This window comes from Lactuca sativa, chromosome 5, assembly GCF_002870075.4.
Source record: "Lactuca sativa cultivar Salinas chromosome 5, Lsat_Salinas_v11, whole genome shotgun sequence".
In the NCBI taxonomy this organism is placed as follows: domain Eukaryota; kingdom Viridiplantae; phylum Streptophyta; class Magnoliopsida; order Asterales; family Asteraceae; genus Lactuca; species Lactuca sativa.
In genome coordinates, this window is record NC_056627.2 from 364,824,633 (window position 1) to 364,842,178 (window position 17,546).

Here is a 17,546-nt window from a genome sequence, read left to right on the forward strand (position 1 = left end):
AAGTAATATCAAAGTTGGTGTTTCATTTCAAGTATATGATTTGAATTTGCAAAGAAAGAGTGGTCATAGTGAAGATTTGCTTTGTAATTCATGCATCGAAAGTGAAAATTTCAAAAAATTTGGTGATATACAAAGCTTTAATAGTGCATTGTTTCAATGATCAAAGATGTTTTCACAAAACCAAAGTTGGAAGGAACTTGATTTTTATTGTAATTTATTTGTATTCTTAAGTGGAATATAATCAATTTTTATCCGATACAGGAAACAATATAAGGGTATTATGGTAATTTTTTATCATTTACCACAGTCAGTCATAAATATAATCAAACAATATGGTTTCAGTCAGATGTGGATCCAGTTAGAAATTCTAACTCAGTCATCAACGATCAAACGACCCCTTAGTCTACTTTCGGAGAGACACATCTCTTGAATATAGGAATTCATTCAATTCATATCCTGCTTTCATTCTATATTTCTTGATTTTCTATCAAACTTGTATACACTCCTTACTTTAGAAACAAAAATAAAATACTTAAACAAAATGTTGTGTTTTATTCTTTATCCATAATAGCAGCATACTTATACTTTTCTACCCATAATAGCAATGTACTTATATTTTTTACCAATAATAACATTGCACTTATATTTCTACCCATAATAGCAACGTACTTACATGTCTTTACCGATAGAAGCAATGTACTTTCTTCTTTATCCATCCATAATAGCAACAAACTTATACTTTTGCCTGTAAAAGCAACATAATTTTGCCTTAATGAGTAAGTTGTTTGTTTTTTCGAAGCAAAAATGTCTGAAGTTTGCGGACCACCTTTACAACCCTCTGTATCAGAAGAGGTGGACTAGCACCTAAGTGCTGCGAATAGCCAAGTGTTGTGCATGTGTTGCGTGGCACAGCAATAAGTGGTCAAAAGTGGTTTTTTAGAAAATAGAAACAACACCTGCGGAATCATAAGTATGATGCTTTTATCTATAAATAAATGCAAGTATGTTGCAATTATGGGTTACACATTGCTAGTGTGGGTAAAAAAAATGAAGTATACTGCCTACGATGGTAAAAAAAATGAAGTATGTTGCTATTTCCTGAAATTTATCCTATAAAGATTAAAAAACATACGAGTGCAAAGCCAAATTATGACCAAGACCATCAACAAGGCTGTCACAGAAGAGTTGGGAAATCGTTTCCTAGGCAAACTTGTTTACACTCCTTTCTTTAGAAATAAAAATAAAATACTTGAACAAAATATTGCGTTTTATTCTTTATCCATAATAGCAGCATACTTATACTTTTCTATCCATAATAGCGATGTACTTATATTTTTTACCCATAATAACATTGCACTTATATTTCTACCCATAATAGCAACGTAATTACATGTCTTTACCAATAGAAGCAATGTACTTTGTTCTTTATCCATCCATAATAGCAACAAACTTTATACTTTTCCTTGTAATAGCAAACATATTTTCCTTTCCCTACTAATATGGTCAATAGTACTTTATTTGTTAAATATTGGCATATTGCTATTATTGGTAAAGAGATCTAAGTACTTTTCCATAATGAGTAAGGTGTTGTTTGTTTTTTCGAAGCAAAAATGTTTGAAGTCTGAGGACCACCTTTGCAACCCTCTATATCAAAAGAGATAGACCAAACGACTGCAACATGTAATAACAAGTATGTTTTTTAACGTATACAGACTGCTGCAAAAAGTTAGTGTTGTGTGTGCAGCACACACGCAACAATTTTTAAGTTAGAAGTCTTCTGAAAAACTATGAATGGCCAAGTGTTGCGTGGCACAGTAACAAGTGGTCAGAAGTGGTTTTTTAGAAAAAACAAACACCTAAGGAATCATAAGTGTGATGCTTTTATCTATAAATAAATGCAAGTATGTTGCAATTATGGGTTATACATTGCTAATGTGGGTAAAAAAATGAAGTATACTGCCTACGATAGTAAAAAAAAATGAAGTATGTTGCTATTTCCTGAAATTTATCCTATAAAGATTAAAAAACATACAAGAGCAAAGCCAAATTATGACCATGACCATCAACAAGGCTGTCACAGAAGAGTCCGGAAGTCGTTTCCTGGGCAAATATTTTCACAAGTTCACGTCTTCTGCCGATCTGAAACAAAAAAAAATAACTTATTATAAGCAACAATAATTTTTAAAACATGGAAATGGAAGAGATGAAGACATTGCCAAAATGATCATTTTCATAAATTTAACATATAGGCTGTTAAAGTTATGACCCAAAGACCAAACGCATTATGAAACCATGAAATGAGTACCATATTTTCAAACAAATTATATTTTTTTAATGATTTAGGGTTTAATTATGCTTCTTCAAAATGCTACCATGAAATAAGGACCAAAATTGCAAAAAGGTCATTCATATAAGTTATAACACAAGAACTCTTGGTCATTCTATACCCCTCCATTACTCAGCCACCAGAAGCACCTGAAAATATAGGGCTTAAATGAAAGAAATAGCAATGAGTTTCAGTGTCTTATTACAACATTCTACTTTCAAAAATCTACCCAAGTTTAGTAATGCCATACAAAGCGATTTCCCTGCTTAATTAGGTAGACTTTTTAGAGTATAATGTCCTAATAAGAAAAACAATTGAAAGTACGATGCTAGAAATGGATAAATTATTCAGAGTACAATGTCACAACAAAGAAAAAAAGATGAAAGTAATATGATACAATTTGGTAGACATCTAAAAGTATAATGTCCTGATAACAAAATAGCTAAAAGTATGATGCTATAATCGGGTAAGGCAACATCATCTGGTTTTGGTGGACAAAAAGGATGATGATGGTTGGGTTGTTACTTCCCTAAAAAGCAACAATTCATATGCAAATAAATCAGTAATCAAATTCAGGAAATCATGAAAGATTAACCAACTCAAATCAGAAACTCATGTTATTGGACATGTTCAAGTCTGTTTTCATGATAACAAGACATGAAAGTCAATCACTAAATTGTGATTCAACAAAAGGATTTGAAGTTACACTCAATTGTAATAAGTTTTGAAAAGGATGTTGCTGAAGGAAGAGATGGCATTAGCTCATCAGTCAAGATTCAGTAAAGAATCTTATCAATGCAATTGATAAGAAACAGAAGAAATCTCCAACAAAAAGGAGAAATTAAATAAAAGTGACATTCCATACTTTGGCTATAATAAAGGGTAACAATAAGATAGATGCTTATTACTCAAGAATAACAGCTGAATGAAGAGATTCCTGCAAAATGTTGGAAGTTTTCAATAAAATAAATAATAATCTTTTCATCAAAAAAGAGAATTGATTATTACCTCTTTATATTGACCACTTGTTTTTTATAAGTTTTAACATTTCAACCACACCATGTGGCATTTCCTTTCCCTGATGTCCCAATTCGTTAAATAAAAAAGTAGACTTTTTAAATAAATAAAAGAATTGACTAAATAACAAATATCTTTTTGTAAAGAATTACCAAGCATACTAAATAAGTGTTCAAGGCGTTTTCCATGCAGCATTCAGCATCTTTGAAAAAAAGCACATCATTTCCTGAAAAAAAAAAAATAAGCACAAGTTCTAAAACAGAGGGGTATTTATGGAAATACACAAACAGGAATGATTCAAGATTGCTCATTGTAAGTTTTGGTTGATTTTCAGCCACAACTTCACACCATATCTTTATCTCTAACCTGTTCAGACACACTTAAAAGCATTAAGAGGTAAAATTCAGCTTTTGTAATAACAATCTTTATGAGAAATAACATCGACTTAAGAGTGCTTAAGTTGTTAAAACTTAAAACAGCAAAAACCTTCATAGACCATCAAATCCTTATAAATTTATATGTTCCTTGTAATTAATAGATGCCAACAAAATCAAAGTCAACATTTGGACCAGTTATCAGAATTTTAACAATCTTACACATTTTAAGACGACAATGTTATAATCCTAAAATGTTGCATATATAATAACTATTAAACTCTTCAACTAGTATTTAAATCTTGCAACTTCACATCAAAAATACACTATAAATTAGTACTTAGACTACCTATGCATTATTTACTTACACATTGTTATGAAAAGTTACCTCATCAGGAGTTTGCTCCTTTTATCACTGTATGCATTCATAAATTTCTTCAGCTGGGTGTTATGCATAATCCTGAAGAACACCTCATTGAAATCTACATAATTTGTACAAAAAACAGGATGCATATTAGAAATGGGACTTTTATCAGTAAATAACAACCACCTGCAATCAAACTATTAGGGTACACATGAATTTTATTAATTCATGGTTTTATCAACTATGAGAACATAAATTTAGATTTTTTGCATCAAGAACACGATGGAACAAAGGATCCAGATCTTTTTATGTAATTACAAATCTTGCTGCAATAATCATTTTCAGAATGGAGTGAAAAACCCTTTAAACAAACCTGTAGGAAAACTAAAGAGAAAATATATTAGTAGGTTACATTTATATAGTACTATGTTATAACTGTTTAGAAAAAAGCTGAAAAGAAGAATGTTTTCAAAGTGCATTGTCTTATTAGAAAAAAAACTTAAAAAGTACAACGTTTAAATATTTTGAATAGGAAAAAAGAAAAAAAAAATTAAGTGTCTGAATAGGTTAGTATGAAAATTATAATGCTATAATTAGTTAGGTGATCAAAGTGTAATTTCTGAATATGTGAAAAAATAGAAGTATGGTGCCTTGGTAGGTTAAATTTCAATGCACAATTTTTACTAAAGAATTAACATTTTTATAGGAAAAAGTTAAAACAATAATATCTTAATAGGTGAAACTATAACAATGTTATAATTTTATTAGGGAAAAAAATGGAAAATATAATGTTATTATAATTGGCAACGATGGTTAAACGAGTTTAGAATAATCAAGAATCATACCAATGTATCATTGTGTACATAGGAATACACCAGTGAGAATCAAAATCAACAAACTTCCTGCCATTGAGATGTCTTCTTTATCCTCATCAGCAAACCATCCTTTATAATATAATCCTTGTATCATTGGTTGAGATCAAACTATAATTACTTGTAGCATGTTATTTTTGTTTAAAAAATGAAAGTAGCATGCTTAGTTTGTCATAAACCACCACCACAATACAACAACAGAACAACATCACTAACCACTCACAAGTCACAACCATCATTTACAACTAATTCGCCACTAAACTTTTTTTTTTGTCAATTTAAGACCTCTAAATGATGTTTATAACAATCATAAGAAAAAAAAATATTATAAAAATGGTTCCCTTGCTTTCTGATTTTAGCCGCAAGGCATAAATCTTTAATCTTTTTCAATTGTTGTCCATATATCAAGGCCTCGTATCGATTTTTTTGGTCCTTATTTTAAATTTTCATATTGATTTTGGCTCTTATATAAACGTTTTAGGGACCAAAATCAATACGAAACCTTGAAATAAGGAAAGGTTTCAATTTTGGACACATGGTAAAAACCAGAGAGCAGAGTGAATATATGTATAACCTTCTGGCAAACTAAGAGTGCTAAGTGCATCTTCTGCATAGGATAATCGAATTGGAATCTTGTTGCTTCCATGAAGCACATTTCCCTTTTTGCCCTCGGTTGGGGACTTCTTTGATTGGTTCATGGGCCATGCCACCACACTGGTACTAGTTGGAAGTATAGGCAACAGACCTGCATACCTAAGACTCACTGTTACCTTGCTGCAACGTAAAGTTCCACACTTGTTAAGAGACCAAAATACCCTCATTATATGCATTGAAGATTAAAAAAAATCACCAGAAAGAAATGGAGGCTGCCCTTCAGGTGAAATCCTTACTTTCTTAACATAATTGGTTTGGCTTAAATAAAAGGTAACAATAAGATGCTTGTTCAGGCATCACAGCTGAATGAAGAGATTCCTGCAAAAAAATGAAATTCTTTAACAAAACTCTCATATATGGAAATAATATTTTTATTCACAAGAAGAGAATTGATTATTACCTACCAAGTGGCATTTCCTTTCTTTCCCTGATGTCCCAAGTCATTATATAAAAAGTAGACTTTTAAAATAAATAAAAGATTTGACTAGATAACAAATATCATTTGTAAAGAACTACCAGGCATACTAAATAAGTGCTCAAGGTGTTTTCCATACAGTATTTTAGCATCTTTTTATTAAAAAAAAAAAGCACATCATTTCTTGAAGATAATAAATAAGCACAAGTTTTAAAACCAGAGGGGTATTCAAGGAAATACACAAACAAGAATCATTCAAGATTGGTCATTTGGCCTTCTTTGTCGGATTCTTCATTGTAAGTTTTGGTTGATTTTCACACCATATCTTTATCTCTAACCTGTTCAGACACATTTAAAAGCATTAAGAGGTAAATTCAGCTTTCATAATAACAATCTTTATAAGAAATAACATTGACTATAAGTTGTTAAAACAGCAAAGCCTTCATAGACCATCAAATCCCTATAAGTTCATATTTTCTTTTAAATGATGACAATGTTATAATCCTAAAATGTTGCATATATTGGTTCCAGGTTGCATATTTTCTCCAAAAATCCGGATTGTTGTGTATATGATAACAAGCAAACTCTTCAACTTGTAAGTAAATGTTGCAACTTCACATCAGAAATACACTATAAACTAGTATGTAGATTTTAGACTATCTGTGCATTATCAGCATTAAATCAGTTTCATCACCTTGCTCCATCTTAAGCTGCATACACAAAAAAATACACATCTTATGAAGGAAATATAATTACAAAAGTCTGTACATAATACCATAAGCTTTTTTTTTATTTTTAAAAGAGATGATTAAACAATGAAAAAAGAGTACTTACACATTGTTAAATTTTTTTTACCTCATCAGGAGTTTGCTCCTTTTATCATTGTATGCCTTCATAAAATTCTTCAATTGGGTGTTGTGCATAATCCTGAACCTGAAGAACACCTGAGTGACAAGCGGTAATCAAAATAAAACATGTAGGAAAAAAATAAAAGAAAATATTTTAATAGGTTATATTTTTAAAGTATAATGTCTAAGTATTTTATTTTTCAAAGTGTAATGCCTTAAAAGAAAAAGCTAAAAGGTAAAATGTTTTCAAAGTGCATTGTCTAAATAAGGGAAAAAAAGTACAACATTTAGAATTTATGATAGGAAAAAAGTAAAAGCAAAAAGTCTTAATAGGTTAATATGAAATTTATAATGCTATAATTAGTGTAATTTCTCAATATGGGAAAAAAATAGGAGTATGGTGTCTTGGTAGGTTAAATTTCAATGCACAATTTTTACTAAAAAAAATTAACATTTTTATAGGAAAAAGTTAAAACAATAATATCTTAGTAGGTGAAACTATAACAATGTCATTTAAAGGTTAATACTATGGATGATTATATTTTCAAAATATAATGTCTTACTAGGAAAATAAATTTGAAAGTATCATGCTATAATTGGTAACCATGGTTAAACAAGTTTACAAATTGGAAGTATAATGTCTTAGTAAATGGTTTTATACCTTAGCATCTAAATAGTAATCAAATACATCATCCTACTTTCCTTTCATCTTATTACAACATTCTACTTTCATAAATCTACCCAGTTTTAGCAAATGTATTACAAATACAAAGTGACTTCACTGCTTAATTAGGTAAAAAATTTAGAGTATAATATCCTAATAAGCAAAACAATTGAAAGTAGAATACTGCAATAGAAAGAAAAGAAACTAGGTTTCAAATAGCCCTAAAAATAACTTACACTAAAAGAAAATCCATGACATCAGGAGACAAGGGTGTAGGCCTTGTTTATCTTTCATTTTGTTAAATACTAATCTGTCCAACATAACATAGGAGATGCAAAGATATGATATCAGACATATTATATATTCTTTAAAGTATGGAAAACTAAAAGTGTTGAAGAAAATTTTGTACATTGTTACCTTTAAGTGATGCTTGACTTGACTCTTTGCATTCATAATACCAATACTGAATTAAGTACACACCTCACTGAGTATCATCAATAAGCCTTACTGATAAAAAAATATATATAAATTTATCATATACTCTGTTGTATAATCATGGAACACAGTAGGTCTTGATTTTGGCATGTCATCCAACAATTTGAAGTTGTCCTACACGAATGAAGATACAGTGTAAAGTTTAATCCCCCAATAAGTCAAAATGAAACAGCAGTTTTGTCATGATGTGATAAAGTACACTAAAGAAATAATTTATCATGAACTTAATCTGGAAAGAACATAACCTTGAATTTCTTACTCCATGATAAAATTCAACTGAGCCACTATAGCACACCAATATGATCTGGTTATATGTGTACCTAAGGAACACATAAGATATATATATATATATATATATATATATATATATATATATATATATATATATATATATATATATATATAAAACTGAAATAAGCATGGATTGGGCAATATTAGAGCAAAATAATATATGATGAAACAAATGGCATTATCTGATGGATACAACTTAATTTCAAGATTTCCATCAGTAACATTTGCAATCAGGTTTCCCCAACCTTATCACCATGTAGGAAAAGGAATAAGTTCCACTTATGGTAAGCAAAGATTCAACTTTGATAGACTTGAAAAGAAAGAAAAAAGCACAAGTAAATAAGAAATAGAAACCACTTGTATAACATATTGTACAAGTGGTAAAACATCCAGAAACTGACGTTTATGCCCCTGTTGGAGTATTCCTTTCCCTAAAATATTTTTAACATAGATATAACATAAATACAAATAAAATACTAAAATATACTTGATATGAGTGAAACTTCTTTTTTCTTTTTCATCATAATCTTGGAAGCAGCCTGAAAACAAATATATAAAGATTTAGTAAAAACACAACAATACTTAACAAATATTTGAGACTAATCAAGAATCATACCTATGTATCATTGTGTACATAGGAATACACCAGTGAGAATCAAAATCAACAAACTATCCTTTATAATCCTTGTACCATTGGTTGAGATCAAACTAAAAGACAAACATGTGATTCAGGTTTACAGTTTAGGAAGCAAGGGAAGATAGAATTATTTATGTAACCTGCATTGTTGACCACTACATCAACCATCCCCTATTCCAAGAAAGAAAGCATGATAAGAGGTTCAATGAGTTTGAAATTAGTATAAAAAAAGAATGAAATACATTTAAAGATCCAAAAAACATAAATCTGTGTGTATCTTGTTTCTCACCTTAGTAGCAAGTGAAACAGAACGAAAATCCCTGTTAGGAGTGCAGCCAATGGTGATCTTTGAGAATCTATCTGCATTATTAATGAACCATTAATTCAAAATATTTGGGAATTAAGTGCATCAGTGTAGATATATCTGGTGATAAACTGCACTTCAAATCTTAAAAAATAATATCTGTAGTGACCAAGGGTATTGACACATGAAATCAAACATGAGTTTCTCAAATATTTTGCTTTGACAAAATAATAAATGATTCAACAATAATAATTAACCTCTCAGTGTGAATGGAGATGGATAACATTGTAGGCTAAAAGAGGCCCTTTTGTAGTACTTGCTGAAAGGGCGAAAACAACAATCCAAACCTGGTGAAAATGCACAAACCCCTCAAAGAAACTCTGATTAAAAAGAATAAATAAGAAAAGTGATGCATATTTATGAAGACAGACAACTTTAACGAGAAGAAAAAGACCTATTGCTCTGGTTTGGCCTTATGAACAGTTACCAACAAAATCTGAAATACATTCTCAAAAACCCCCACCCAAAAAATTAACAAAACTACAGAAACAATATGTAGTTTTTTTTTTTTTTAAGTTACAATACAAGTGGTGCAGTTAGAAAATCAGATTTTACAGAAAAAAAAAACGCCAACGAAAAGATGAAAAAGAATATAGGGTTTCTACTAGAGCAATGAGAATAAATAGATTTAAAAAGAAACAACTAATATTTCTATTTTTTTGCTTATCCATATATAAAGTGGAAATTACACCATCTGAATTACAGAAAAAAACCCTTGAGAACTAAAATAAAAAGGAAGAAGAGAAAAATGAAAAGAATGAAAACTTACAGCGATCTTATCAATTTATTTGGATTGTAGACATGGTTTTGAGTGAGTGGCGAGGGATGGGGGGTGCTTGGGTCTCCGAGAAGCGGAGTTACAGAGATCGCGGTGAGTCTCTCCGGCGGTGTTTGGAGAGCGGGATGAGTGAGAGTGACGAATGAAGAACGGTTCGTTTGTATACTAAGCGCCAAATACACCGACCCAAACTTTTTGACTTCCCAAATCCAACGGTTCGTTTTTAAAACCTTTCCAAAATTAACAGCTGATTATACGAGCAACATAATACATCGTTTATTTTTTCTTTAAATTTATATTAATTTATTTAATATAAGAACCTTAAATTTATAAATATCCTTATTTATCAGCGTTTATATTATAGTTTTATGAGCAATTTATAAACTTGGTCCTTATAGTTTGTTACTACGTATTATTTAGATGTCTTATTTAGATGTCGTCTTGTACGGCTGTACCAAGATCGGGGTCTAAAAAGAGTTTAATGAGTGTCCATGAACACGATCTAATACTAAATCATAGGATCCAAATTTTTTTTTAAATATATATTAGCCTAGGTTGAGTTTATGCTCAATGATAGGTTAATTCTTTGTTCTTTATCGGTCACAACAAATCCATGCAGGAAAGCATGCATGCATCACATCCATACAGGAAAGCATGCATGCATCGCATCATTACTCCAAAGGGAAAATCAACTGAAACTTGGGGAAGTTAAAAAAATGTTTCGATTTCTTTGCCGATTATGCAGATATTAATAATAGTTATTGAATTGTCTCCAAAACTAAATAGCAACAGTCTCAATCTTTGAATAAAATTAGTCAATTATAGAGGTTTGAGGTTTCTACTTTTGATTTATTTATTCTTTCTTCTCAAAAATCATAAGCAAAACAATCTTACAACCTTTTTGAAAAATAGCTTTGAGTTCTTACATTCAAACAATTTTTTGTTTTGTTTGTTGAAAATCAGATTTTAGAGCTCCAATTTTCAAAATCATAAGGTAAATGAAACATCCCAAAAATAAGACCAAAAAATTTAAATTTAAAAATTAATAAAACAGTAAACCATATCATTGTCACAAAACCAAGGTAATTGAATTTTATCAATACATATCATCATCAGAGTAAATCACAAAATACAGGAACGAATGGTGTGTGCTTTGCAATCATCATAGGCTATTCCCTTTGAAACCAGAAGTGCCTGAAACATAAATAGAAAACCATAAGCACAAAGCTTAGTAAGTTCTCTAAAATACCACATACCATACATACATAACACATAACAGGCTCCGCCCTAACTAGCATAACAAGCCCCGCCCACATACAATTCATATGAACATAACAGGTAATGGCATACAAAATAACCATCAGGCCCCGCCCAGTAAGCATATAAGCACATAGATATATGCAAGTGTGACACTCACAACAAGTATTATTACATAACAGATCATGGGTGGGCATTAGTGCCTTTGACCCGCTAAACATAGTGAGGAAATTCACCTCAATCCGTTGATAATCAAATAACTGCTCGGACCGTCGAACCAAATAACCTCGCGCCAACTAACAATAAATAAAATCTTAATCAATAATTAACCCGATAACCCAAAATACCCTTAGGTCAAAGTCAGAGTCAATAATCAAGGTCCAAAAGTCAATATTTCTTTCCAGCAGAGTACGCCCTGTGTACCAAGAGAGTACACCCAGCGTACTCTGATGTTGACCAATAGCGGGGGGGCTGACCACGTACGCGCAACGTACCACCAGGTACGCTCAACGTACTCAGCCCAGTCCCAAAACTTCATTAAGAGCTTATTTCATTAAATACTTACATCCAAAACTCAGATCCAAGCCCAAAATGATGTCCTAAGTCATAAAGTTTCCAACTTTATGATTTTTCATGGTTATAAAGTGCTTAATGTCCAAAAGCCTAAGTTCTTAACCCAATAAGACATCACAACTCTTGCATGTAAGGGATAGAAGGGCCAATACCACATTTTTTCCAACTTTATCCATTAGAATAGTCCCAACAAACAAGATCTTTAAGTCTTAAAGAGACCCAAAAGTTCATCTTTTTCAACTTAATCCATTAAGTACAAGTCTCCAACTTTCAGATCTGAATCAAAATAATGTTTAGATGGATAAAATTTCCAACTTTATCCATAACAAGGTCACAAACTTTCAAGATCTAAACTTAATGCACTAAAATGACCAAACGCTCATAACATCCGAAACTAGTTAGATCTAACAAATGCATCGTCAAGATTCAAAATTTATACCTCTAGAAGATAGATCAAGGTGAACAAAGTCCGGATCTACAAGTTCCAATGCAACCAACACTTCTCCAAGAAGTTCCTTATTCTCCAGGGTGCACCATGCATACTCCAAAGCACTAAAAAACACCTTCTTTTAGCACTCAAGGCTAAACTAGGGTTAGGGTTTCATGGAAGGGGTGTTGGAGGGGTGGAGGCTGAGAATGGAGTAAATTTGGGGGAGTTAAGGAGCTTAAATAGGGCTCAAACCACGAAAATAGGGTTTAGGCACTGATTGCGTACGCCCAACATGCTCAAGATGCCTCAGTACGCCCGACGTACTCCCCTCTGTACGAGCATACTCAGCATAACCCAAAACCAACCAAACTTTAAACGAGCATAACTTCTTTGTTCTAACTCTAATTTCGGCGTTCTTTATATCCCCGGAAAGGTAACGAGAAGCTCTACACTTCTATCAACTCATCCATGCCTTCAAACTTTCTGAAAAAAAAAAACCAAAATTCATAAAAGCCCGAACTGACACTTTACCGAAATACCCATTGGCGCCAAAACACAGATGAACTCCTAAATCATCCAAATTACATTACCCACACCCAAATGGGTCTAAATATCTTTTACTTAAAGGCCCAAAGCCTAATGATATTCGGTCTGCGGGTCACCACCTCCATATAGGAAACGATTCGGAACAGGGTGTTACAACTCTCCCCCACTTAAATTAGATTTCGTCCTTGAAATCACTTCCTACCACCTTCATGAGAACCAACGTTTCGAACAAAACATTCTAGTGCTGAACAAATCCCAAATCCCTGAACCCATAAGTGTCTATCCAAAACGATATTTCTATAATTTTGAAGCCCTATATCTTTGTAGTGACATAACAAATGTTTTTTTGTGAACTTAGAGTGAGTAGCTAATTATGAATAATTATGATTAGGCTTTTTAGGATGTTACCTCTAAAATAATTTTTCTTACAAAAGACGAGCCCCGGTCAATATGCATTCTATCGGCGGTGTCATTTCATATGTAACTCTATGGCAATGTAACATACGAGGTGTAAAAGTGAAACTTAATTTATGTTAAGAAATAGCAACCTACTTTCATTTATTTGTTTATTATATATTATATAGCATATGATACTTTCATATCTTCTTATTACAACATTCTACTTTATAAAAACCAACCCAACGTGTTAACAAGAAAAAAACTGAATGTATATAAGTTGTGCATTTTTTAAAGTATGACGGCTTAATAAGAAAAAGAGGAAAGTACAATTTGTTAATAAGGAAAAAAATGAAAGTAAAATGTTGTAATGGGAAGAATGAAAGGATGATGCTATAAATTATAATAAACAAATAAATGAAAGTGTGTTGCTATTTGTTGCAATTAGGGAAGATTTGAAATCCTTTCATTATTTAGATCTTTCACAAGTAGGGAAATTAGAGAGCAAGAAAGTAAAATGAGCATAACTTTATGTAGACCTGATGGTCGTTTGGTTCAAAAGATTATCTTTATTCATATGGAGACTTACTGATGACAGGAAAGTAAAATATCTCTAATCATTGTATTAAACCAGGGTACATACCACCACATATATATGTATAACAGTGTTTGTTTTTATGCATTTTATATTAATACAATTATTTTGTGCATTTAGGTTGAACCAAATATACATAACATATAGGAACATTGAAGGAAAAATGAAAGTATTTTCAGACAAGATATTGTTAAACTTCTAATAGTTGCTACAAGTAAATGCAACTAGGGGAAGATGAGACGAGAAATAGCAATATACTTTGTATTTGAATTATGATAACTTTTGAGAAATAGCAATATATATATATATATATATATATATATATATATATATATATATATATATATATATATATATACCCAAATACTTAATTAAATAATAACTAATATATTTAAAGATTAAAAAACTTATCTTTAAATTAGATTATAAATAATTACTTAAATACTCATTTGCGATATAGGGATGTCAAAAAGTCCCGTGGGACCCCGTTCCCACGGGGGCCCCATCTTGTTTGGGAGAATTTTTTTTAAAAAGTCGGGGGCGGGGGCAATGTTAACCCCCGTTTTAATTTTGGGGGTGGGAGCAAGGTTAGGCAATTCTGTCCCGAAACCCTCATGAGGACCATGTTAATAAATGACACATATATTTACATATATTAATTATATAAATATAATAAACTATAACATGATTTTGAGCTTCCAAAATTCATCAAAAAAACATGTTTTTAAATTGTTAGTATAATGTTTTTAAGATGTCATAACTTTTTTATTTTTAACATGTAAAATTCTACTATAAATAATTATTTGTTACATAAAAAATAGTTTCTTTTAATGTAAATAACTTCTTTTAGCAAAAAAAAAAAAAAAAAAAAGGTAACCCAAAATCAATCGGGGACGGGGGTAATAAAGGAGATTCGAAGGCGGGGGCGGGAGTAGGAAGGCTGAACATTTCGGGGTCGAGGGCGGGGACAGGGAAACAAGGAAATTTCAGGGGCAGGGGCGGGGGATGCACTCCCCGTCCCATTTGCCCCCGTTGACATCCCTATAATGCAATCTTTATAAAATCTATAAACACACACACACACACACTCACACACACACACACACATATATATATATATATATATATATATATATATATATATATATATATATATATATATATATATATATATATATATATATATATATATATCAGTGTTGCAAATATCGGCCTAGGCGGCCGATTAATCGGCGCCTAGGCGCTTGGCGGTCCTCCACTGTCGACGTTTATAGCTAATCGGACCCTATTATCGGACGTGGTCAAAATCGGTCAAAGACGGAGATTATCGGGTCTAGGCGGGCCTAGGCGCCCTAATCGGTATAAATAAATAAAAAAAAAAAACTTTAAGGGAAAAAGTTTCAAATTGTTAGATTTACTGTTAGGGTTCTTCTTACTCCATCGCATTCATTTCTTTTCTTTTTTGAAATTCTCTCTATAGTCTGAAGGAACGAAAGAAAGCATGAACTGATGCTTCTAAAACGATGTCATATTCTTCTTCAATACCATTTGTCCCTCTTCCGACTCCGTCTTTTTCTTCCATTCACGTTATCGCAGTCCGTCAGTCGTCATCCTCGAAGCTAAACCAGTCTTTGCCTTCTGAAGCTTCAACAACAGTCGCCGCATATTGTGTGTTATATAGCAATAATCAGGATCGAATCATCGATCATGGAATTCCCACATATCCACAGCCTCCTGCTATTGAATTCCCTTAACATTCACAAAGTCCCAAATGTAGTAGACAACAGGTTGCAAGTCCACATCTATTCCCGATGCTATTGGAACCCATTGTTCATAACACTTTTTTCTCCCCATTTTATGCAGACTTGGATCCAAATGCAATTGTTGGTTATTTAAATCTGATGTATTAGGGATCAAAAGGGTTTTTGTAATCATAGTATCATGTTATAATGGTATATTTATTAATTTTTAGTAACTTTTTAATAGATATAATGTTATATTCTTAGGATTAATGTTTTATTTATTAATTTTTTAATAATTAATGGTTCCCGATTAATCCCCGCCTAGCCGATTAATCCCTTGACTCCAGTCCACCGCCGAGCTACCGTCGAGCGATTTTTGCAACCTTGATATATATATATATATATATATATATATATATATATATATATATATATATATATATATATTATTTGATGCTTCAAATTCTGTAAAATCGATTAGCAAAATGTAATGATTACATATTCATAATCTATTGGCAAACAATATATTTCATCTCCTACAATTGATTTTGGAGGCATGTGATTATACTACTCTAAACTATGTAATGAATATGTAGTTGATGGTTATACAATTAGGATTTGCAGCTACAAATAGGTGAATTCAAATGACCTATTATTGACCAGAATCTTAGAAGTACCTGTCAATGTCATAGTGAATTTTGGTTGATGGCAACTCCATGTCAGATTTTGAATTTGAGACCCAAACTCTCATCTGTCCGGTCTGTCGATATTATTGGGCGAATTCACAAAGAAGATATCGACCCTACCTTTGTTATCGACAGATTTCTATCAAATTTTTGGGAGAAGAGTAATATGCAATGTTACAAGTTAATTAGTTTTTAATAATTAGAATCAATTTAAAGATGGTGTTTATAATTTTAAAATCGATTAATTATGATTTAATTAAGTATTTTGGTTTATATATGAGTTTATAGATATACATGTAATATACTATCATTGTATGTTGTAGGGGAGAGATCAGCAAATACCGAAAACCAAATTATCCAAATTGTTGGTGCCAAATCCCATTAGTACCAAACTTTTAACAAGACCGACCAGGCAGCTTAATACATCGTATACCATAGTACAGTCCATGCCTTCAAATGGCTATCTTGATGACATGGAAAAAGCTTCCAATGAAGTCAAACTGAAAGTCAATATAAATCACCATAGCCACTATTTTTGACATAGACCAAAGACTTGACATGATAATGATGATGGTTGTGATGTCGATCTCCGGTAACAATTTAATTTTCGTTACTAGGTGTTGCTGACCCCCTCAATGAGGTTTACTTTTTTGAAAAAAGTCATGTTACTATTTTCATATTTATATAATTTGATATTTGTCAGATTTCCAATAACAATTTAATTATCGTTGAACACTTCAGTTCCAAAGAGGAACAACATGTGGAACCTGCCAAGCAACATCGTTTTTCCCCGTCTTGGTAGTACCTCTTTCTCTCCAATTTATTTCCATCTTTTTTTTCGGTTGACTGTTTGAATTGTCAATTTGATTATTGAACTGCAAAATGGTTGGTTCATCATAAATAATATTATTAGATTGGAGAAAAAGTTGTTAGAGCCAAGATTTCAACAGCTTTTTAGTTTCTTTTTCAGGACCTTATAATAGCCATTTCATATTATTAGAAGTGAAAGAAATTGGAAAACAGGAATCAACAGAACCCTAATCCTCATGTTCTTCTGCTAATAAAGCTTCAAGAGATTGAGAAGATGATAAGTAGCCAGTAATGTTATAACGTAGAGGGTTGCTCAATTACATTATATTTGTTTGTGTGTTTGATTTGCAATACTTTTTTGTCAATGTAACAACCAAATGACAGGCTTTTTAGATCAACACGGTTAATTTTC

General features: G+C 31.6%; 1 long non-coding RNA gene across 2 annotated transcripts; it reads right to left on the reverse strand.

Moving 5' to 3' along the window:
* Positions 1-532: 532 nt before the first annotated feature.
* On the reverse strand, positions 533-10,342 carry LOC111899179 (uncharacterized). Of its 2 annotated transcripts, XR_008223864.1 has the most exons (17): positions 9,519-10,342; positions 9,247-9,317; positions 9,098-9,128; positions 8,937-9,028; positions 8,808-8,859; positions 8,275-8,349; positions 7,952-8,143; positions 7,771-7,844; positions 6,878-6,966; positions 6,717-6,732; positions 4,106-6,360; positions 3,496-3,709; positions 3,335-3,404; positions 3,192-3,263; positions 2,033-2,139; positions 827-956; positions 533-745 (listed from the first exon to the last, which is right to left on the reverse strand). It is a non-coding gene; the product is annotated as an uncharacterized LOC111899179 (long non-coding RNA). The 2 variants fall into 2 exon arrangements; XR_008223863.1 differs by lacking the exons at positions 533-745; positions 827-956 and having other exon boundaries at positions 966-2,139; positions 3,496-3,569.
* Positions 10,343-17,546: the final 7,204 nt, after the last annotated feature.